Source organism: Excalfactoria chinensis, chromosome 4 (genome assembly GCF_039878825.1).
Source record: "Excalfactoria chinensis isolate bCotChi1 chromosome 4, bCotChi1.hap2, whole genome shotgun sequence".
NCBI lineage: Eukaryota > Metazoa > Chordata > Aves > Galliformes > Phasianidae > Excalfactoria > Excalfactoria chinensis.
The window spans coordinates 19,395,194-19,406,268 of NC_092828.1; the positions used below are offsets into that span (position 1 = coordinate 19,395,194).

An 11,075-nucleotide genomic window follows, 5' to 3' on the forward strand; every position below is an offset into this window, starting at 1 on the left:
CACAAGATATGGCAATAATTCATAATAATTAATGTAGGCAAACTTGTTCCTTTTTAAAATGTACTTAAATTTTAAAATCAATTCACAGTCTTTGAGAGGTTCTGAGTGCATTAGCTTTTACAGTCAGATAATACATCACAGAAAACACAAAAGAGCAAGCAAACAACAGACTCTTTGTGTCAACATGAACAACCTTTTATAAATATATTAATGATGGAGATTTCTACACAGCATGCACTGAGACATAATGAACATAGGGCCCCAAACTGAAATATATTTTCCTCTGGAAAACACAGTCATTTAAACAACCATTGATTTGTTACCTGGTGTATTGACACTTCACAATGAGTTTCTTCATAGCTCACTCATTTTTTTTTCAGATAATAAATAAACGCACAAAGGAAAAAAAATGCAAAATGATGCATCGATTTCTTTTAATGAAACACTACACTTATTGAATCCTGAGGTTCATTAGCTGATGAACAAGAGTTATAAAGATAAATTAATTAGCTGTTTGAGAATTACAAATTATATTAATTTTATTTTCATGATTTATGTAGCCTACCTATCAAGAATAAATAGCTTTCTACATTTCCACATATGTCAATGTGCTAGTTTTGTGTATGTTATATATTATACTCCTTCCAATTTGGGGAATAAGTGCATTTCTTAAATATATCTCATTAATGCTTATTAAAGTTTTTATTTCAAATACTTTCTTTATCGGTAGTGATGTTATCTTTAACTGGATTTTCTGGAGTCATATATAATTTTAATACTTAATCATCAGTGATAAATATCTTTAGTAAAGCAGTCTTTTACCTAACTCCATGTTACAAAGTCCTTCCTTCATCCTAAATACATCACCAGGGATTTCTAAATTAACAGCAAGGAATAGTACTCTCCCAAAAGTTATGAAAAAACATTGAGATTTTTAGTAATCATTATCTGTTAGATAATCTATTCATCTATTGCAGAAACCTGTCTCTGGAAGAAGCTTTCCGTCTCCTTTAATGAGAGCGATTTAAGTAACATACACACTTCATAACCCCAACTAAAGCTTAAGAATGGACAAAATTGAGCATCCAGGGAAGATTCAAAATCAGATTCTCCTTTCACTTATTTTCTCTACTACTTTGTACAACAGATCACACTGAAAGAAAATAAGACTAAGGAAAAGGATGCACAGGATAACAAGCAACATTATGCAAAACCTCCACCCTAAAGCACATGGGAAACAACTCAAGATCTCAAAGTATCTCCAAGTTACCCATACATCAAAATTCCGTTGGAGCCTGACCTCAGCACACATGCAATGAACTCCCTATTATCTACAATTTAATTCTAACAGAAAAAAAAAATAAAAAAAAATCATAAGGAAATACACAAACTTTCATATAATTTCTCTGGGTATGCACACAGGCTCAAATTACATTTGGCTCCAGAAGCACCTATTTGCTGCCACTTTTAGAGTTTTCCAGGTAGAATTAGTGCAACTCACATATTACTCTACACATTATTAAAAAAAAAATACAAAAACACAGCTGATCAGGCTGCTCTGGAGGAAGGGATCTTTGAGCCTATGAAGCAGTTTTCCTAGAGCTCAAAATAACAGTAGCCAAGAAGAACTTACTGAATTCTTCCTGTTCTCATACATGCAAATTTGAGTACAAATTTCAAGAAACATTTTTGTGTTTGTTTTGTGTTGTTGGTTTTTTTTTTTCCTGAGATGAAAATAACATTTATAACAGGATAAGGAGGCACTTCAAGCTACTAAATCTTTTCTAACTCAAGTATATATATGTATATATTTTACATTTTTATTTGTTCTCCAAACATTTTTCTCTTCCTAAAATATCTCGTGTTGTTCTTTTCTTCTTCTTTCTAGATACTCTTCTGAGTGCTCTCTCTTTGGCTGTGCATTTTGCCCTGCTGCTGCTTCTTTTGAAGTCTGTGGCAAATCTCTTATTGATTTCAGTGTGAGAAAGATCAGCTTTCACTCTTTTGCTTCTCTCCACTTTACCATCCCTAATAACTGGTAGCAAAATCCCACTGACTGCAGCTCTGATCTCTGAAGTGCTGGTACACTGTGCTTTTGAGTTTTGATCCCAGTCAGATCACTTTTTTTTTTTTTTGACAGCCAGAACTGCATCAAAATAGCAGCACTAGTATATTAGAACAAAAAACCAGCAAACAAAAAACACCACAGGAAAAAAAGGATACACTGTTTCAGTTTGTGCTGAGTATTAATATTTCTTGTGTCACGTGATTTATCTTTTCTCATCTGCTTATCTTCTTTCAGACATCATGATCCTGGTGTTCACAAATTCCACCCAGTCAGTAAAAGGAACTGAAAAAGAGGCATAGCAAGCACCTCTTCCACTTAGGACATGAAATTTCTTCACCAACTATCTTCATAAAATGCAGGTGTATAATTTAATATTTAAATTTATATGACTTATATCAATAGAAGATATAATATAATAATATAAAAGCCACACCATCACACGTAACAATTTACTTCCACGTATAATAGTAAACATATCACATTCTGCTTCATATCTTCCATAAGAATTTGTTTTAAATCCAGTTATAACAAATAAAAAAATTATCTTTAAAGGTATTTCTTACCTTAGCTTAAAGACAGATGAGCTAGTTTGGTCATATAGATGAGATCTGAATGCCTTAGGTTTAATCCTAAATTTGATTTCATTTGCAGTTCTATATACTTGTGTATATAGATACACAAATCTACAAACATGTATGCATACAGAAATATAAGAGAGAGACCACAGACAAATGCCCACGTTGTCCATCATCAGCTGAAAGCTAAAATAACATGACAATGTGGTGATATTGAAACTTAAAATCAACATATATGTAAAATTTAAGTATGTTTGATTATCATGCATTTGTCACAGAAAATGTTTTTTCTTATGTATGCATAATTACTGTATAATACAGGAAAATATATGAAACATTTTCAGAAATATAAAAATAGATATTAAAAATACTCACATTAAGACAACTGATTAATAATCAAGGGCAATTTTAACTGAATCTATTACTTGTCAACTGTTGAATTAAATCATCTATATTAAATACAGCCTTTTTCTGCAGTCATACTGCTAAGATTAGTAAGAAAGTGGGCTCCCAAGTTGAACTTTTCGACTTATACGTTTTCTTCAGTACTAATGACACTATCATCCTAAACCTGATTTTTGTAACATCCTCAGTTCATGAATAATAACAATACATTATAAATAAAATAATCATATAGTATTTAAACTTCATTCAAGAAAATATTTCCACTTAGCGATAGTTTAAATGTAGACAGATAAATTTACATTTTCTTTTATTAGTGACAGAAGTATAACAAAATCCAGTAGAAGATGCGCAGGAAGATCAGCTGAAAGATGAGTTTATTGTAAGACTGACCTAGAACCAATTTACAGGAGGATATAACACTAGCTAAAATAACATGGCTAAAGATAAGAATGTGTATTTTAAGAGGTTTTAAACCTAAGTTAGTGGTATTTATCCAATAAATCCTAAAGCTATAGGCAAAAGAGCTCTAGAATGTTCAGCACTTTACATTAAAAAAAGATGTTATGCCATTTTAACTAATAGAGTAGAAAGTCAAAACTGAAAAAGCACTAATAGTATGTTGACATTTCCTTATACCTTTGTTTCTAACTGAACTCACATTCTTGTCAAATGACACATGAAAGACTAATTCTATCTTCAGGTGATAGAATTATGCATGGATTTTATGCATATACTATTATTAATTTTATCTTTTCCAGAGTACAGAAAGGTGGAAAAAAAAACAATTGTTCTTACTTAAAAAGCAGAAAGTTATGTAATTCACCCCAGAAGTAATGTCTTTTATTTCTTTCCATGGAATCTACAACAAATACAAAGAGCGCAACTGCACTATTTAGCAGGGCAAATTCTCAACTACAACTCACCCTTTTTTAAACATAGTTACATGATTAGCTATGCATTTTCATGAGCAATGAGCAAGAGACTGAATGCCATACAAAACACTGCAGCAGTGGACGTGACCTTCTGTATCACATCGCCCACCATCTCACTGTGCTCACATCCAAGTTTGGTCCTTATGAACATTCAGCAAGCGATATTTTTCACATGGAGAAATTAAATTCTACCCCTCTGTTTCATACATACTTCCCTGTGAGACACAGTTTTGTTATAGTGCCCCTCTGCTGCCATCTGTCACACAGCAATAAATTGTAATGGAATATTGGCAGGAAAGTTTAACTTCTACTGTCATACTACCAACATCCTCATCTGACATTGTGGGCCAACATAAAACAGGAGACAATACTTTCAGAGCAACCCTTATATGATCACTCATTTACCTACTGATACTTCAACAAATATAGACTTTCTTGGCAAATAATTATTATGTAGAAGAAGCTAAGACAAAAAGGCTATTTACTTCAAGAAAGGTCTTTGTTTTGGAAACCTCTGTAAGACAACACAAGACAGTTTATTAATGTTTCATATGTTTATACTATATGCCATCTGTGGAAAATAATTCTGAAATGAAAAACTTACAAATTCTTGTTATATCCCTGTATATAGTATATTGTAACTCAAAATCTTGAAGCAAGATTTTTAAATATGCATACTATTCACATTGTCATGCAGGCATATATTTCTGACAAAAAAAAAAAAAAAAGTAGCTAATTATTTGCAAGTCTAAATGAAGTAAAACTAGTTTACAACTTAGTTTTAGTATTTATTTCCTTATATAAAAGGAGGAGATATAAATTGCAGTTGATCTACACATGACTGTATTGTACTCCTGGTACTACAATATGCATCTTTAATATTTTAAGTTCATTCTGCAGGCAGCTTAACAGAGAACTGAGCTTCTGAGAATAGTTTCCACACTTAATGTCTAACTGTTACCTTAAAATTAGTGAAAGCAAATTCATTTATAGTTCTAGGTGGATAATTAACAGCAATCTGTACTTGATTCAAAACACAAAAGGAAAGATATTCAGTATATGCTTATAAACGGTTTTATTTCTTATTTGTATGTGGGGAAAAATGGAAGCATGTAAAATAACTTTCTACTCTTCTCTCACCTGCTTCTGAATGAACAGAAAGTTTTACCCTCTAGTCAAGTAGGAGGATAGGAAATAAATTGATAACATACTAAAGTGAGTGTTTTTGCTTACTTCTTAATCATCGTTATTACTGATGAGAAATTCTGGTCATGGAAAATTATTATACTGTAGACTTAAAAGACATCTGATTTGAAGAGAATAAGATTCTCCCATCAAAGACATTTGATTATAATCCCAGATATGAAATACCAGAAACTATTTTTTTTTTTTTTTGAGTTCATTTTTTAACCATTAGAAAAGAAACTGTAAGGCATAAAAGTAATATCAAGAATGAAGGACAGCTGGAATATTTTTGTACTAGCACTTGAAAAGAAAAACGTATTGTGATAAATCAAAGAGACTTTTATAACTCACTAATAAAATATGCCAAAGTGCTGTTAGTGGCAGGTTTAAAGTAAGTTTTGCTCTATGGTGATCAAACACCACAGGTGTTTGCTTTACAAACAGTGTCTAATTCTTTTTGTGTATAGTTTCTAGAGGCACATAATACATTTGCTATTGCAGACAAAGAAGTGTAACAGCTTTAGTATCTTTCATATAACACCACTTTCAAGAGGCTTATAATGGAAGGCTTTCATCTGACTGACTGGACCTATTAGAGTGAGAACACAGACTACTGTGGACTGCTGTTCTCCAGTCTCTGAAACATTCCAGTAGTAATAATTAGATTTAAAATACCTGTAAAATTTTAAATACCTATAGATTTAAAAATACCTTTTCAAATTTAAAATGTAAAAATTAAAAAAAAAAAAAAAGAAAAAAAGAAAAAAAAGATTTTGAGGAACAAGTTTTAAACTCATACTTTGCTTCTTCCTGTTTTATTTCTAGTGAACAGATAAGAAACATTCACAATAGCTTATTTGCCCCCAAGATAGAAGAGGTTGTTTTTCTGGTTATTTTCTGCATTAGCAGTAAAAAGTTATTACGAAAGTGCAGTGCTTGTAGCACGGGCATAATGGACACTCTTAATAAAATAAGCAAACAAATGGATTTCCAAAAATGGATCTTAAAAGTAGGTCTGAGCTTATATGTTATTTGAAATTTGCTGTCCTGGAATTTCACCACACACGAGACTTTCACTATTTGACTGTAGACCATCTGTTTCATGCCCAATATGTGCATTATGGTGTATTATGGTGATTTTTCTTTCAGATCGTGCTTCTATATGGAATTTTACTTCTAACTAGAAGTGTACACTATAAAATAAAACCATATACATTAAGTGAAGATTTGCGCTGCATACTATTTGGATGTTATCTGTAAATCCATGTTATTTAATTATTAAAAACATGCTAAGTGATCTAGTTCAGACTAATGATAGATATTCTATAGCTATTCTATTTGCTTCTTCTAAAGAAAAGAGCACTAATGCATGCTTCGGGGTTCAGAGTAGGGATTCACATTTACTACTTTAGTGCATTAGTCTCCTAGCTGCAACAGTTCCATTCATTTGTTTCAGCGGCATATGTGCTCACTCACTCATCATTTGGAGAAAGCAAATCAGATTGTTAATTCTGCTTCCAGAATTCTGTTCTGTTACTTCTGTGCATCCATTCTATTAACACAGGCATTTAGAAACTTTATGCCAAGATGAATACCAAGGAGAAAAAAAAAAAAAAAAAAAAAAAAAAAAAAAAAAAAAAAAAGAGAGAGAGTTCTGCAGTTCATTAAACAGGCTATAAAAGGTAGTCTGTGGTAGGTAAGACAAAAACTAAACAGGCAATGCTTGTCTTGGTGGAGTACTAGCTGACACTACAATCTTTATACAGCCTTTCCAATGTGTTATGGTAAAATCTGTCACAAAGCTCTCAAAAATCAAACCCATACTTAAAAAACTGAACACTGTTCCCAACATGCTCAATAGCCACAGATAACATGAAACAAAGTGACTATGCAACTTCCAAATTAAAGCAAAACAACACTTAGGACAGTGTAGAAAGCATTTCTATGAACCAACCATGTATTTGTTCTTTGCACATTGTCTTACAAATTACAAGTGACATATCCTCCATCCTTAATGGATTCACGAGGTCTTACTCAAACTAGCACAAACAGTCATGTTTTCTGACTAGGAACACCTACTCAAATGACCACTGATATGTGCAGGAGTTAAGGTACAAGCCTGATAAAGTGCACTGAAAGGCTGCATCCATGAGAGAAATTGCTGGCTATGTTACAATTCACATTTTATAATAGGGGGGGGAGGGGGAACACACCTTCTACAGTAAGTCAGGAGCATTCTACAACATAATATTGTCTATAACAAACATTATAATTAGTCAGGCACAGTAACACTAATATTCACAAACCAAAACAGACAATCAATACAAAAGAATTATTAGTACAATTAAAAACCAAAATAAAAGTTTCCTAGAGTGTTATGACTACTGCCTCAATCAACACCACCAGTAGTCCTGAAGAAGAAAGGGTGATGTTTTCAGCAAGTTGTAAGCAAACAAAGTTTCTCATCAGTAGAAGAGTTATTTTAACAGCAGCACTTTCTTTTTCCTCAGTGCAGGATTCATTTAGTACTATTTTAATGCAGTCTTTAACACAGTTTTACACCTTGTTTTATGCTTATTAGTATGCAGGTTCGCACAATAGCTGAAGCTACTGTACTACTATGCATAATATATTTGTTAGATATCTGCTCATTGTTCTGTAAAGTCTGTACACTGATTTAAAGCCAATAGCTACCTCTGCTGTGGAGAAAACATGCCTAAATCCATAAATGGAAAATTTTAAAACATCTCTTCAAATTCTGAAATGTAAGTCATAAAATAACTGAAAGGAGTATTCTAGAACTTCAAGAGTTAAGAGAAGAAATCAAAACTATTAAATATATTGATGCTGAAATACCAATGTTATCATATGACCATTATAAACAGCCTAGTATGCAAACTAATGCAGTCTTCACAGCTGTATAAATTAAATCACCACATTAAAAAGAGAAATAATCTGTGCACCCTCTCTACAGAGAGAAATCAGTGAACAGGTTTGCAGTGTTCATACAGTGAGATAAACAGACAAGAACAGCAGACCTGTATCCCTCTCCTCCCAAAGAAGACTAAGACTACTTCTACACACATGCTTCAGAAAGAATAGAAGGGAATAGGACAGGAAGGGAGCATCTGCTCAAACCATGACTGAACTGCTTTTATTACTACAGCTGTGGAGATGTAATGACATGAGGAATGCTTTACACTCCTGGGAAAAAGTATACTGCCCATCTACACATCATTTTTAAGCAAGAAAAATTAGAAAGGTGTAATAAGTCTAGATTTTATGCCTCTTCATATATGCTGGTGACTGTAATTACAAATTAAACCACAAAAGAAAAAACAAAATTAAAATATTAAAATAGCTTTTTTAGAAGAAGTCGAAACAAATAAGTATTAACAAGAGAGCCTCTAAGACTAAGAAAGTGGAATTCAAAAGATGAAATAATTTTGCATTTGGAATACTCACTTTGAAATTTAATGACTTGCTACAAAAGGTAACATCTGGTTCTGTGCAAAAGCAGATTAATGTGTATCCCTTGATATCCTCAGAGCAGGTGTAACAAAATTGAAGGGAACTATCAAGGCCAGATTCTTTCTGGTTGGTATTCAATTGTGCCTGAAACTCAAATTAGGTCTGCTTGATGGTTAATGAATTCCTGATGATGTCTGGAGACATAAAATAAAAGATTAGTTTCAGAGTAATTATCTCACATTTCAGTTTCTTGATAGTATTTCAGGAATCCATACATAAGTGTATGCTACCAACTATCTCCATTTTAACCCACCATCCACTAACCTTTTAGTCTCAACATGTATTCCCGGGGAAGTAAGTGAGGAAGGGACAGGTGCTATCACATTAGTCTGAAATTTTAACCAAGAACAAATGTTCTCCAGAAAAAAATAAATAAAAAAATAAAATCTAAAAATAGCTATACTTTTCAACGTTGGCAATGGCTTGCCTTAAGCACCTGCTCATCATCCAGTTACCTGATGCCCTTACTGTGATTAACCTTGCAGATAATCATAAAAAGTGAAGAATATGACTATTTAAATACTACTGAAAGTCATTTTTTGAATGCACTAGTAGAAGTAGATGCTAGGATAGTAAAATGCTCTATTTGTTCTTGTTGATAATGAAAAAGACAGAAAAGAAAAAATGCTGCATGTCAGAGGCTTGCAATCAGCTATACAAAGGTAGAAAAGTGCATTGCACTGTTCTTTTTATCAACGAACAATCATAGCAATAACATAACAATGTATTGCAAGGAACTATAGAAAAAAGTCAGTATTATAATTGAAAGGGAAGAGACTTACCAGGGAACCAATATCAAAGATATACGGATTTAAATTATTAGTGCTCAAAGCATAGAACTGATGCCCATCTGTACATAAGCCTGTAGTTGAACAGCATATTTCTCAGAACGTAATGGAAAGCAGATCTGAGGAGCATCTGAGAGAAAATGAACATGTTCAACTAGTGCTTTTATTGTATGTCACCTAACAGTTTTTTTTATTCTTGCTTATCTTCTATCACAAGTTCAGAGAACTGAAAATGTATGATCCTATGGGTGGCTGCCAGAAGCCATACTTTTAATTCATTATTGCTTTCTAAATCTAATCTCAATACATAAGCTGATCTGAAAACGATGTGTTAAGTCACACAAATATTACACTTCCCAATCAACAAAAATTCCCACTTCAAATAAGTCTATAAACAACAACATTCATTATAGTATTATGATGAACACACACTGTATAATTAGCATCTACAAGTTGCTAAGTAAAGACACTTGGAAGAGAAAATAGACAGCAATTTCCTAAAAAGACAGAAGTAAACTTCTTCTCCTCACAGAAAGACAGCAAACAGATAGAAATTAAAACCCTGTAAACTTTAGTGATGTCATGATTTTGGCTGAGATAGAAGTATTTTTCTTTGTAGAAACTTATATGGTACTTTGTTCTGGATTTTTGATGAATAGTAGTGATGTATACTGATGCTTTTATTGTTGCTGAGCACAGCACACATAGAGTCAAGGACTTCCCTGTTCCTCCTACTGCCCTTCCTAGCAAGGAGTAGAAAGTACCCAAAATGGCCAAATGGATATCCCAGATCATATGATATCATACTCTTATAATCGTCAAACAGCTGAACACCACTAACACAAAAGAAAGCACAACAAACATGGATACAGCAACAAGGGAAAAAGGTTGCTTACCTTCTGAATGTTTCACGTATGCAAGGATCTTCAGACAGAAAGCCTTTCTTCCCCTACCAACTCTTAAATGAGGTTTAGGAAAGGGTAGATCCTAACTCCACGCACCTTCAGGTCACACAGATGTATGCACCTGAGCTTGTCTAGGTTGGACCTACTTGCTCAGTTACTGCTTAGAGCCACGACTTGGCATTTCTGTTACAACACCACATGGTCATTTTCCTGCGTGGAAGAGTGAAAGTAACAGAAACAAAGGAAAATGTAAAGAAAAATACAATAATAACTATTTATATATAGACACAGTACAACTACTTAACAATCACCACACAGCAATAAATACAACTGCCCTTCAACTGATGCACTGCCAGCATTATTTCCCACCAACCAACACACAGCAACTCCTGAGCAGCAGCTGCTGTTTGCTGGCTAACTCCTGCTCAGCTTTACAGCCTTCCATGGTTCAGAATAACTGTTGGCCATTCACAACACCAATAACTCAGACCACCTGTCCTGGCTCCAACCCACCCCCTGCTGTATGGCCCCAGGTGTTCTCCCATCACCACACAGTCAGAAACAAGCAAGATATCACTGTGCTACTAGTGCATTTTTTTGGCTGAAAACAGGACACGGGCTCAGCAATAAAACTGGGGTAAAGACTGAAAAAGAAAGGGAAGTTCAAAGTGATGGTGTTTGTCTTC

The 11,075-nt window shown here is 33.5% G+C and overlaps 1 long non-coding RNA gene across 1 annotated transcript; it reads right to left on the minus strand.

The window, feature by feature from the left end:
• Positions 1-1,799: 1,799 nt before the first annotated feature.
• Positions 1,800-10,654, minus strand: LOC140252197 (uncharacterized). Its single transcript, XR_011903570.1, has 5 exons — positions 10,381-10,654; positions 9,479-9,614; positions 8,631-8,830; positions 2,632-2,822; positions 1,800-2,350 (listed from the first exon to the last, which is right to left on the minus strand). It is a non-coding gene; the product is annotated as an uncharacterized lncRNA (long non-coding RNA).
• Positions 10,655-11,075: the final 421 nt, after the last annotated feature.